This window comes from Amphiura filiformis, chromosome 5, assembly GCF_039555335.1.
Source record: "Amphiura filiformis chromosome 5, Afil_fr2py, whole genome shotgun sequence".
NCBI lineage: Eukaryota > Metazoa > Echinodermata > Ophiuroidea > Amphilepidida > Amphiuridae > Amphiura > Amphiura filiformis.
Genome location: NC_092632.1, coordinates 26,511,018 through 26,521,097, shown reverse-complemented (window position 1 = coordinate 26,521,097; position 10,080 = coordinate 26,511,018).

Sequence of the window (10,080 nt, the reverse complement as noted above, 5' to 3'; positions counted from 1 at the left end):
GTGTACATACCAGGCATTGTGTGAGTGTGAGAACTTTGCAGAAGCTCTGACCTTAGTGACTGGCTGCTAGAAACAACATCGCTTCATTGGTTTACATTCACTGGTTATGCTTGTGGACACACCTGTCGCTTTCAAATGAGAGAATTAAATATAGCTATGTTTATAGGACATCAATAGTTTATTATAGGAATGTAACCACAACTATTGTCAAAATGTCTATAAAGTTGAATCTTTTTAATATTCATTTAATAATTTTCTATGGGGATTAACTTTTTCCCCCAGCTTTCTTCATAACCAAAATTAAATGAGGTGTGGTCCATATTTCAAATCAAAATATCTGAAACTTGTGATGAAGGTCACAGCTCACATTTGATGCTGTTCATTCATGTTATGATATTTTCTCCATTATATTATTAGAAGGAAAGTTGTGTTTGTTTTCATATTTTTAAAATAATTGTTCTAAGTAATTTGTGTGGAGCAGCTGCTAAATATTTGTTGTGTATGGAATTGTCTTATTGATGGATCTCATTCTCATTTATATGCAAAAATAAAGATTGGGGATTATGCTTTTGATCCAGTTGACATGTTTCAACTAAAAGTAACAACGCTATTGTAATTTTATTAGGGTCAACACTTGCATAATAGCAGTCAACTGTAATGAAAAACTTCAAGATGGTGGAAGAACATAAAATAAGACATGGAATTTAGCAAAACAATCCATGAAGGACTGAAAATAAACAAATCTCGTACATTTTGGTAACATAATAAAAAGCTGAATTCAGGTTTAAACCTATCTGAAAATTGTGTCTGTAAGAGTGTAAGAGGGAACAAGTCAAATGATCAATGAAGCCATAAAACAAATTTAATTTTAGTAGAGCGAGAGGGTTATGTCAGTGCTGTACGGTGCCAAAACTGATTGAGGATCCAATGGCTCCTAACTTTATAAATTTAGGCGTCCAAATTTTGCTCCCAAGTAAGAGGCGCCAACTCGTATTCCAACCGCTCGAAGTCATTCTGCCACAATGGTTTAAATCTACGTTCAAGTTACTTCCATTTCCAGTTCCATGACCTTACATAACACCACTAGTTCTATTAGCGTCATCAAGAGTATCAATAGCTGTTGGATTCCCTGATTTTATTGTTCCATCCTCCTTCTTGTTCTGAAAAAGTTCAATAAATTCAAAGTTCAATTTGACTATGACGCCATCTTGATCAAAACTTTTGACCGATGATATACTATTTGCTGGGAATTAAAAGCTTTAACAGTTGGTCGGCATTGGCACCAGGGATTGAAGGTTTATTCGCATCAGAAAAAAATCTAGTCGCCAATGCGACTAAAATGGTCGCACCGTACAGCACTGGGTTATGTTTCTTATCTATAAAATAATTGCTGTTATTTTGACCACTACTTATTTTTTATGGGGTTTGAAACACCTAGTTACATTTTAAGGATTTTGTGGTACATTCCCAAGCCTCAAAAGAGTATTCCAGATGAAATCCATTTATTCCTATGGATGGCATGTGGGGTAATTATACTTATTATAGAGAATTCAGTATGTCTAGAAAATGTGTGTGAAATATGACATTATTGAGCCAACTTGTGTTGAGCTGGATGTTGACAATACTTTTGTGTCATTGTTAAAATTATATAATTATTGTAAATTCTAAATTCCCTGAACTGACATCCAAATTCAATTGCTACTTTGTTAGATGTATTTAATAAACATTTACAGTATTAAAAAAACTGATTCACTATAATATGTGAGTGGACACTACGAATGAGCCATCAACTTGGCAAATTGTATTCTGAGATACAGTGCAAATGTGCATGAAGGTCGTATTCATAGGTGTCTCAATTAGGCGCGACATGTTTCTCATATGATAGGGTTTAAACCACTGAATCAATAATCCTATTACTGAAGAGGATAATAATCTTCTACATGTAGAATCATTAAACTAGTCTTTGTTTGCTTTGGCTAAATCCTATTCAAGTGGTGGGTTACAATAATAATGTAATGTATTGTTTACTTGGGGGTGATTTGAAATGACCGGCAATTATGACTTTATTACCAGCAATGTGGAAAAAGAGACACATGTAGAATGAAAAAAGGTACAATTTTGTTGAAGGAGCAAAGTTCAACAAACCATAACCACGCTTCTGGATATCGTTTGAAGTCAAATGATATACTATTTTAAATCTTATGATATATGTTTTCTAAACACAAAATAAAACAAAATTGACCGGGCCGACTTTACGGCTGATTCGTAGTGTCCAGTCACATATGTGACATGATATGCACCAATCTGACTAAAGTCAGCAATAATTAAATTAAGATAAATATGGAGCATAAAACATAAGAAAATGGACATATAAAAAGTTCAGTAACTTCATTAGCAAGAATGCCAGAGATTAAGCAAGCTGGTAATTTTACTTTGGTCCAAGTAGATCAGACCTGCCAGGTAAGGGCTCGGATAGCGACATTTTCACATATTTGGGACCTGAGAACACATCAGACATTTCAAATTGCATTTTGAAAATGAGGAATGTCCTGAGGATATCAAATAATTTTGATTTTTTTGAAATTTGTGATATAACATATTAATTTTTTTGTTGAAATTAAACACTCCTTGAAGTGAAGTAAATTGTATTTAAACCTAATGATATGTACCGTATTTCGTCAAATAAACGCCCCCGGGGGGCGTTACATTTTCCCAAGGGGGGCATTTATTCAAGGTCAATTTTAGAACGATAAAAAACGCTAAAATAATGAAATATGAACTAGAAACACCGACTTCTGGGTTTCCAATCCAGATTTTCGCCAATTATTGACGCTATTATTGACCATGTGGGGAACTTGGTAAGCTTACTACATAAGATGGCATGGAAATATCGGCATTGTTTAAACATCTTGGTTGAAAAAAGTGGTGGGGGGCATTTATTTGAGGGGGGGGGGTGACTATTTGACGAAATACGGTACTTAAAGTGTATGTAGCTGGTATGAAAAGCTGTATCATACAAAAATTTTGACCTTTCGTATTGAGGATATAGATTTTTTCCCCAAAACATCAAAAATATTTAGGTCTTTTTTGGGGAAAAAATGTATACATCTTCAATATGAAAGGTAAAATTTTTCAATTGATGGTTGACTTTTTCATCCCATTAACATTTATAAATTTTACTTCAAGAACTGTTAAATATCAAAAATATCAAATTTTAATAATTTGCCATAAAATTTGTATTATATCGCAAATTTCAATTATTTGATATCATCAGGATGTTTCTCGTATTCATAATGCAATTCGATATGTCCGACGCGATATGCTCTCAGGTCCCACGAAAATACTGTGCAACGTTGCTATCCGATTCCTAAAGGCAAAAGGTTGGTCTCTCAAACATTTTGCAAACATGCTATCCTGTATAAAAGTCCCAGGGCTATGTACTAGAATGGATTTCACATTCTTATACAAGAGGGTTTGAGAGACAATTGTAGCTAAAAATGTAGTATCCAAAATGGACCAGTAATTGAGAAGGGGTGGGGGTGGAAGGGAGAGCAATGAAAGGATTTGTTCACATCTCTTTTTGCTTGATTCTGAAGTTTGGGCTCTCATTTATAAACACCGAGTCTTAATAAAATGACAAAGTCTTCTTTTGATAACAAATTATTAACATTTCAAATTTATAACAAACTTGTATTGTTTGCATATACAAATGTTGAGAATGAAACTTGCCTAGGTACTTAGTTACAGAAATATATATTTATGCATTTTATACACATTTTTATTGTACTTTGTAACGTGAAAAAGTTTGCTTTTGTTTCTTAACAGAATAAATTATATAAATATAACAATAATTGACAGTTTTATGAATGGTCTTCACTTTGTGGTGCAATTATATTTGTTCTTAATATCTGAAAAATGAGTCATCAGTTGCAAAATATTCAGCCTTCTGATTTTACATGATTTTATCCAAATTAAAAAAAATTCTCTCAAAATGCAAAATCTGAGTCAGTCGGCCTGTTAAAAACGTTTTTTTTTTTGTCACCCCAGGTTTGATTATTTTCATTATACTGAAACAATTAAATTCATTAGAATTTGACTTCCTTTCATATCTCTTGGAAAAAATGACTCATTTTATGTGATGTGCTTTTTATATTTAGATCTATTTAAAAAGAAAAAAACAATAGAGGCCGTCAGCGTGACGTCATATGCCGCCATCTTGTGGGTACACGCTGTGATGGTCGTTCGATCTCCATGCGTGAGCAGCAAAATCACCGCGTTAATGCGCGATAACAGCTGCGTGGCAAGCTGCGCCCTGCGCGTAGTGTCCGACGCATGAACACACAGATCATTTGTACCCACAAGATGGCGAAAGGCTGACGGCCTCTATTAAAACATTGCAACAATATGTTGATCCTGGGTTTCTCTACTGGAAGTCAGTTTGACCAAAATTCCTTCCCACAATGTAATATTGTATAACAATAGATACAGCTTCAGAAGTTATTCTATCCTTTTGTTATTTTCTGTGGGAAAAATTTTGGTCAAAATTCTGATATAAGTTTTAGAAGCCAGGATCCATATATTGAATGTGTTTTACATGAAATAATGAGACTTTTGACAAGTATTATTTTTAAGAGAAATATGCAACTTGACAAAATAAGTAATTCAACACTCTACAGACCAGGCTGCAAAGTCCAACATCTTGTCAGGCGATTTCCTTTTGCAACAGATGTCATGTTTTCAGTTCACAGTGTTTTTGGCTCTTAGCTTTGATTTTCTGCTTTGTTCAGGGCTTCGTTCTCCTTGGTATTTTCTTCAGTGGAAGATCCTGTATCAAATCGTAGCCGCTGTGGAATATGTTAGTGGGAAATTAGCCCTGCATTACATTCTGTTGCAATGGAAAATCACCCGCAAGAGGTCAACCTATAGCCTGGTTTTTTTCCAGTTAGGTGAGCTACCATTTTGAGCATACAGATGCTATTCTTTGGTTTACCTCAAGTTTGGTAGTGATGTCAATACCTTTTTGCACTGCAAGTGTGCTAACAAACCACCCTTCTATGTGTGCATGTATGTATGCATGCAATTCGATTCTGCACCCAGCAAAAAAAAAAAACAAAACATGTCACTACTGAACTTGAAGTGAACCTTACATTGTACATTGTATAGCTCCTATCTTTTATGATCACATGCACCTGTACATCAGGGAATTCATACATTGCACTTGCAGGTCTATATTAGGTCTTCTGGTTATTAAGGTGTTGCGGTTACTGTACCACAACCAAACAGGTCATATTCAGTTGCTTTTGTTTTTACTATATTTTGACCTGTAGGCTACAGCTGAAAGTATATTATGTTAATTTCTAAGCCTTTATAATAATCAAAATATGTTATTCTTTGCACTGCAACGGTGAGAAAGAACTTTTCAAACACTTGAAACTAATGGGCTTAATACATCATGTTACTGACAACTAATCCCTCCCCCACTCAATTCAGGACATATCTGTTTAACACCAACACACTATCTGCCAAATCTTCCATTTGCTAATGGGACCAAAATACAGTTTTATCTTAATATGTTTGAGATAATGCAAGATCTTAATACATGTTAGCATAGAGTAACATCAAAACCAGACTTACCCTGGCTGAAATTTGATACACTTTTGATACACCACTTTTGATACGTATGAAAAATGTATGAAATAAAAAGTATTTCATACACTTTTATGTATCAAAACTGTATCAAATTAACATTGCATACACATTTTATACATATCAAAAAGTGTATCAAATGCCAAGATAATGTATCAAAAAAGTTTCAAATGAAATGTATCCTTTCATTTCATACAAATTTGATACATAATTATATCAAAAGTGTATCAAATATGTAACTGTATCAAATCAGGGTTCCAATTTAAACTGTATCAAATTAGTGTTGAAAATTTTAGTCTTTCATTTCATACACATTTCATACATAATTTATATCAAAAGCAGTGTTTACTCAGAGGCCGTATGTCTCAATTTTGGCCCAGTGAAAATTATTTTTGTCTCACAAAAATTTGTAATGCTGTATTACAATTAGTGAATTACAATTAGGGAATTACTGGGCCAAAATTGGGCCAATTTGGGAAGAAAATGTTTCATTTGGCGCACTCAATTTCCAGAGAGAGTAAACACTGATCAAAAGTGTATTGAATATGTAACTGATGTATCAAATCAGGGTTCCAATTTAAACTGTATCAAATTAGTGTTGACATTTTTATCCTTTCATTTCATACACATTTCATACATAATTATATCAAAAGTGTATGAAATATGTAACTGTATCAAATCAGGGTTCCAATTTAAACTGTATCAAATTAGTGTTCAAATTTTATCCTTTCATTTCATACACATTTCATACATAATTATATCAAAAGTGTATCAAATATGTAACTGTATCAAATCAGGGTTCCAATTTAAACTGTATCAAATTAGTGTTCAAATTTTATCCTTTCATTTCATACACATTTCATACATAATTATATCAAAAGTGTATGAAATATGTAACTGTATCAAATCAGGGTTCCAATTTAAACTGTATCAAATTAGTGTTCAAATTTTATCCTTTCATTTCATACACATTTCATACATAATTATATCAAAAGTGTATCAAATATGTAACAGTATCAAATCAGGGTTCCAATTTAAACTGTATCAAATTAGTGTTCAAATTTTATCCTTTCATTTCATACACATTTCATACATAATTATATCAAAAGTGTATGAAATATGTAACTGTATCAAATCAGGGTTCCAATTTAAACTATCAAATTAGCGTTGAAATTTGTATCCTTTCATTTCATACACATTTCATACATAATTATATCAAAAGTGTATGAAATATGTAACTGTATCAAATAAGCTGCCCAATTTAAACTGTATCAAATTAGCGTTCAAATTTTATCCTTTCATTTCATACACATTTCATACATAATTATATCAAAAGTGTATGAAATATGTAACTGTATCAAATCAGGGTTCCAATTTAAACTATCAAATTAGTGTTCAAATTTTATCCTTTCATTTCATACACATTTCATACATAATTTATATCAAAAGTGTATCAAATATGTAACTGTATCAAATCAGGGTTCCAATTTAAACTGTATCAAATTAGTGTTCAAATTTTATCCTTTCATTTCATACACATTTCATACATAATTATATCAAAAGTGTATGAAATATGTAACTGTATCAAATCAGGGTTCCAATTTAAACTGTATCAAATTAGTGTTCAAATTTTATCCTTTCATTTCATACACATTTCATACATAATTATATCAAAAGTGTATCAAATATGTAACAGTATCAAATCAGGGTTCCAATTTAAACTGTATCAAATTAGTGTTCAAATTTTATCCTTTCATTTCATACACATTTCATACATAATTATATCAAAAGTGTATGAAATATGTAACTGTATCAAATCAGGGTTCCAATTTAAACTATCAAATTAGCGTTGAAATTTGTATCCTTTCATTTCATACACATTTCATACATAATTATATCAAAAGTGTATGAAATATGTAACTGTATCAAATAAGCGTGCCCAATTTAAACTGATCAAATTAGCATTTAAATTTTGGTCTTTTCATTTCATACACATTTCATACATAATTATATCAAAAGTGTATGAAATATGTAACTGTATCAAATCAGGGTTCCAATTTAAACTGTATCAAATTAGCGTTGAAATTTTTATCCTTTAATTTCATACACATTTCATACATAATTTATATCAAAAGTGTATCAAATATGTCACTGTATAAAATCAGGGTTCCAATTTAAACTGTATCAAATTAGCGTTCCAATTTAAACTGTATCAAATTAGCACTGAAATTTTGATCCTTTCATTTCATACACAATTATATCAAAAGTGTATCAAATATGTCACTGTATAAAATCAGCGTTCCAATTTAAACTGTATCAAATTAGCATTGAAATTCTTATCCTTTCATTTTATACACATTTTATATATAATTATATCAAAAATGTATCAAATATGTCACTGTATCAAATCAGCGTTCTAATTCTAATGCTGGCCAGCGGGACCGCCCTATTTTTGATACATGCCATTTGATACACTTTTGATACAGTTTTTTATACACTTTTGATAGTTTTTTGATACACTTTTGATACTTTTTTTGATACACTTTTGATAGTTTTTGATACACTTTTCATACAGTTTTTTATACACTTTTGATACAGTTTTTATACACTTTTGATACAGTTTTTTATACACTTTTAATACAGTTTTTCAAATTTCAAAATTGGTCCAATCAAGCTCAAATTCAACAAGAATTATCCTTACATGATCTAAACATATTTGCAAACATTAATGACCCCAAAGTGAAGGGGTCAAAGGTTCAAATTTTGAAATTAGTCTAATCAAGCTCAAATTCAACACCGTCCTCTACTGCCAATGCTGACCTCTAGCACTTTCCCCCATCACGGAGCAGCTCAATGCACTTCCCCTATCAACATTCAAAATTACAACGCAATAGGATAAATGTGTGAGAAAGTATTGCAAAAAAGAAGCAAAACCCAACCAAAATGGAACATACATACATCAGAGGGCCTGCTTGGAAAGCAGTGCTTGTCACTGAAGTTGTTACCCTCAATAAAGAGACAAAAAGGCTACCAATAACAAAAAGAGCTACTATACAGGCATGTGCTATATTCATGCTTTAAAATACATATACATAGAGGTCCTATATATAATATATAGTAAGCTTACCTTATCAGAACAAAGTCAGATATTTCCTCTTTAATCACAGTCCCTGATTACAACTACGTTGTAACCTAATGTGCAGTCTACAAGCATGTTTGTATCTTCATCATGATAAATAAAACACCATAATTTGCTCTAAAATACAGTACATTTCCAAATGCAAATCCTGGTGTTAACTGCATGCATGCCACATGGGCAAATTTGAAAATGATGAGTCATTATGGTCATGTTTTTTATGTTGGGCACCAGTTGCGTTGCATGTGTATTTTTCAAACAAATCACGTGCTTTTACAGGTTTGGTACTATAACTTCAAATGTTTACATTAGAACCCAATAAAAGTATATATATTCTGAGAGCATATACTCAGACGATTTCAGAAACGATACAATGGGAGTCATTATACAGGGTGACCCATATAATATACAGGGTGTACCAAGCAAAATAAGGATGAAAATATTAATTCAGTTAGGGGTGTCACCCCATGACGTACATTGATAATGTAAAGTTTTGACACATGTTTAATATATAGTTAACTTAATTGCCCACCTAGCCATATGGAACTTTTAGCGGTCAAGTACTTCAATTATGTAAATATAGGGTGGTCAAAAAAGTATCAATATTTATATAAATTTCTTCAAAACACCCCTTATCTGGCACTGGAGATGCAAATTTTCATGATTGAGGCATGTAACTAGATGTAAAATAAGCTAAACAATCCAGTTTTGAAAATTAAAAGAGAATTCGACAAAGCATTTTCGCTAAAAATGGACTTTTTGGATCAAAAGTGAGCATGAGGGCGCTCTTTCAGATTTGTCGCAAACTTTCTATGTTTTACTAGTTTTTAGTTTACTGAAGTAAAGAGGATCACAACCAAGGTCTGCTTAGGAAATTTGAGTCTTTTATCATGTTTCGTTTGTCCATAGCACCCTTTTGAATGTTGCCTACATTAAATCCCTATTCAAATACATAGAGGCAACAAACTTTATTAATGTAGCAACAAGTAATTAGTAATTTTTAATTGTCTAATTAACAAATACTGAGGCAATGAATGCTAAACATGATATCACTTGGCTGAGATCAAGTACAGAAACAAGTAGAAATCCATCAATGTTTATTGAAGATCATGTGGCGGAGGATCACCATTGTACAGCATTGTGATCCTCCACCACATGATCCTCCACCACATGAGCCACCCCTGACTAATTAGACTTAACGAGTTACAGTAATTAGTACAAATCATAAATTTTTGTTTCAGAAATTGAAAGACCAATGTCTAAGGAAAAAAATAGTACTAAACAAGCTCATAATAAAT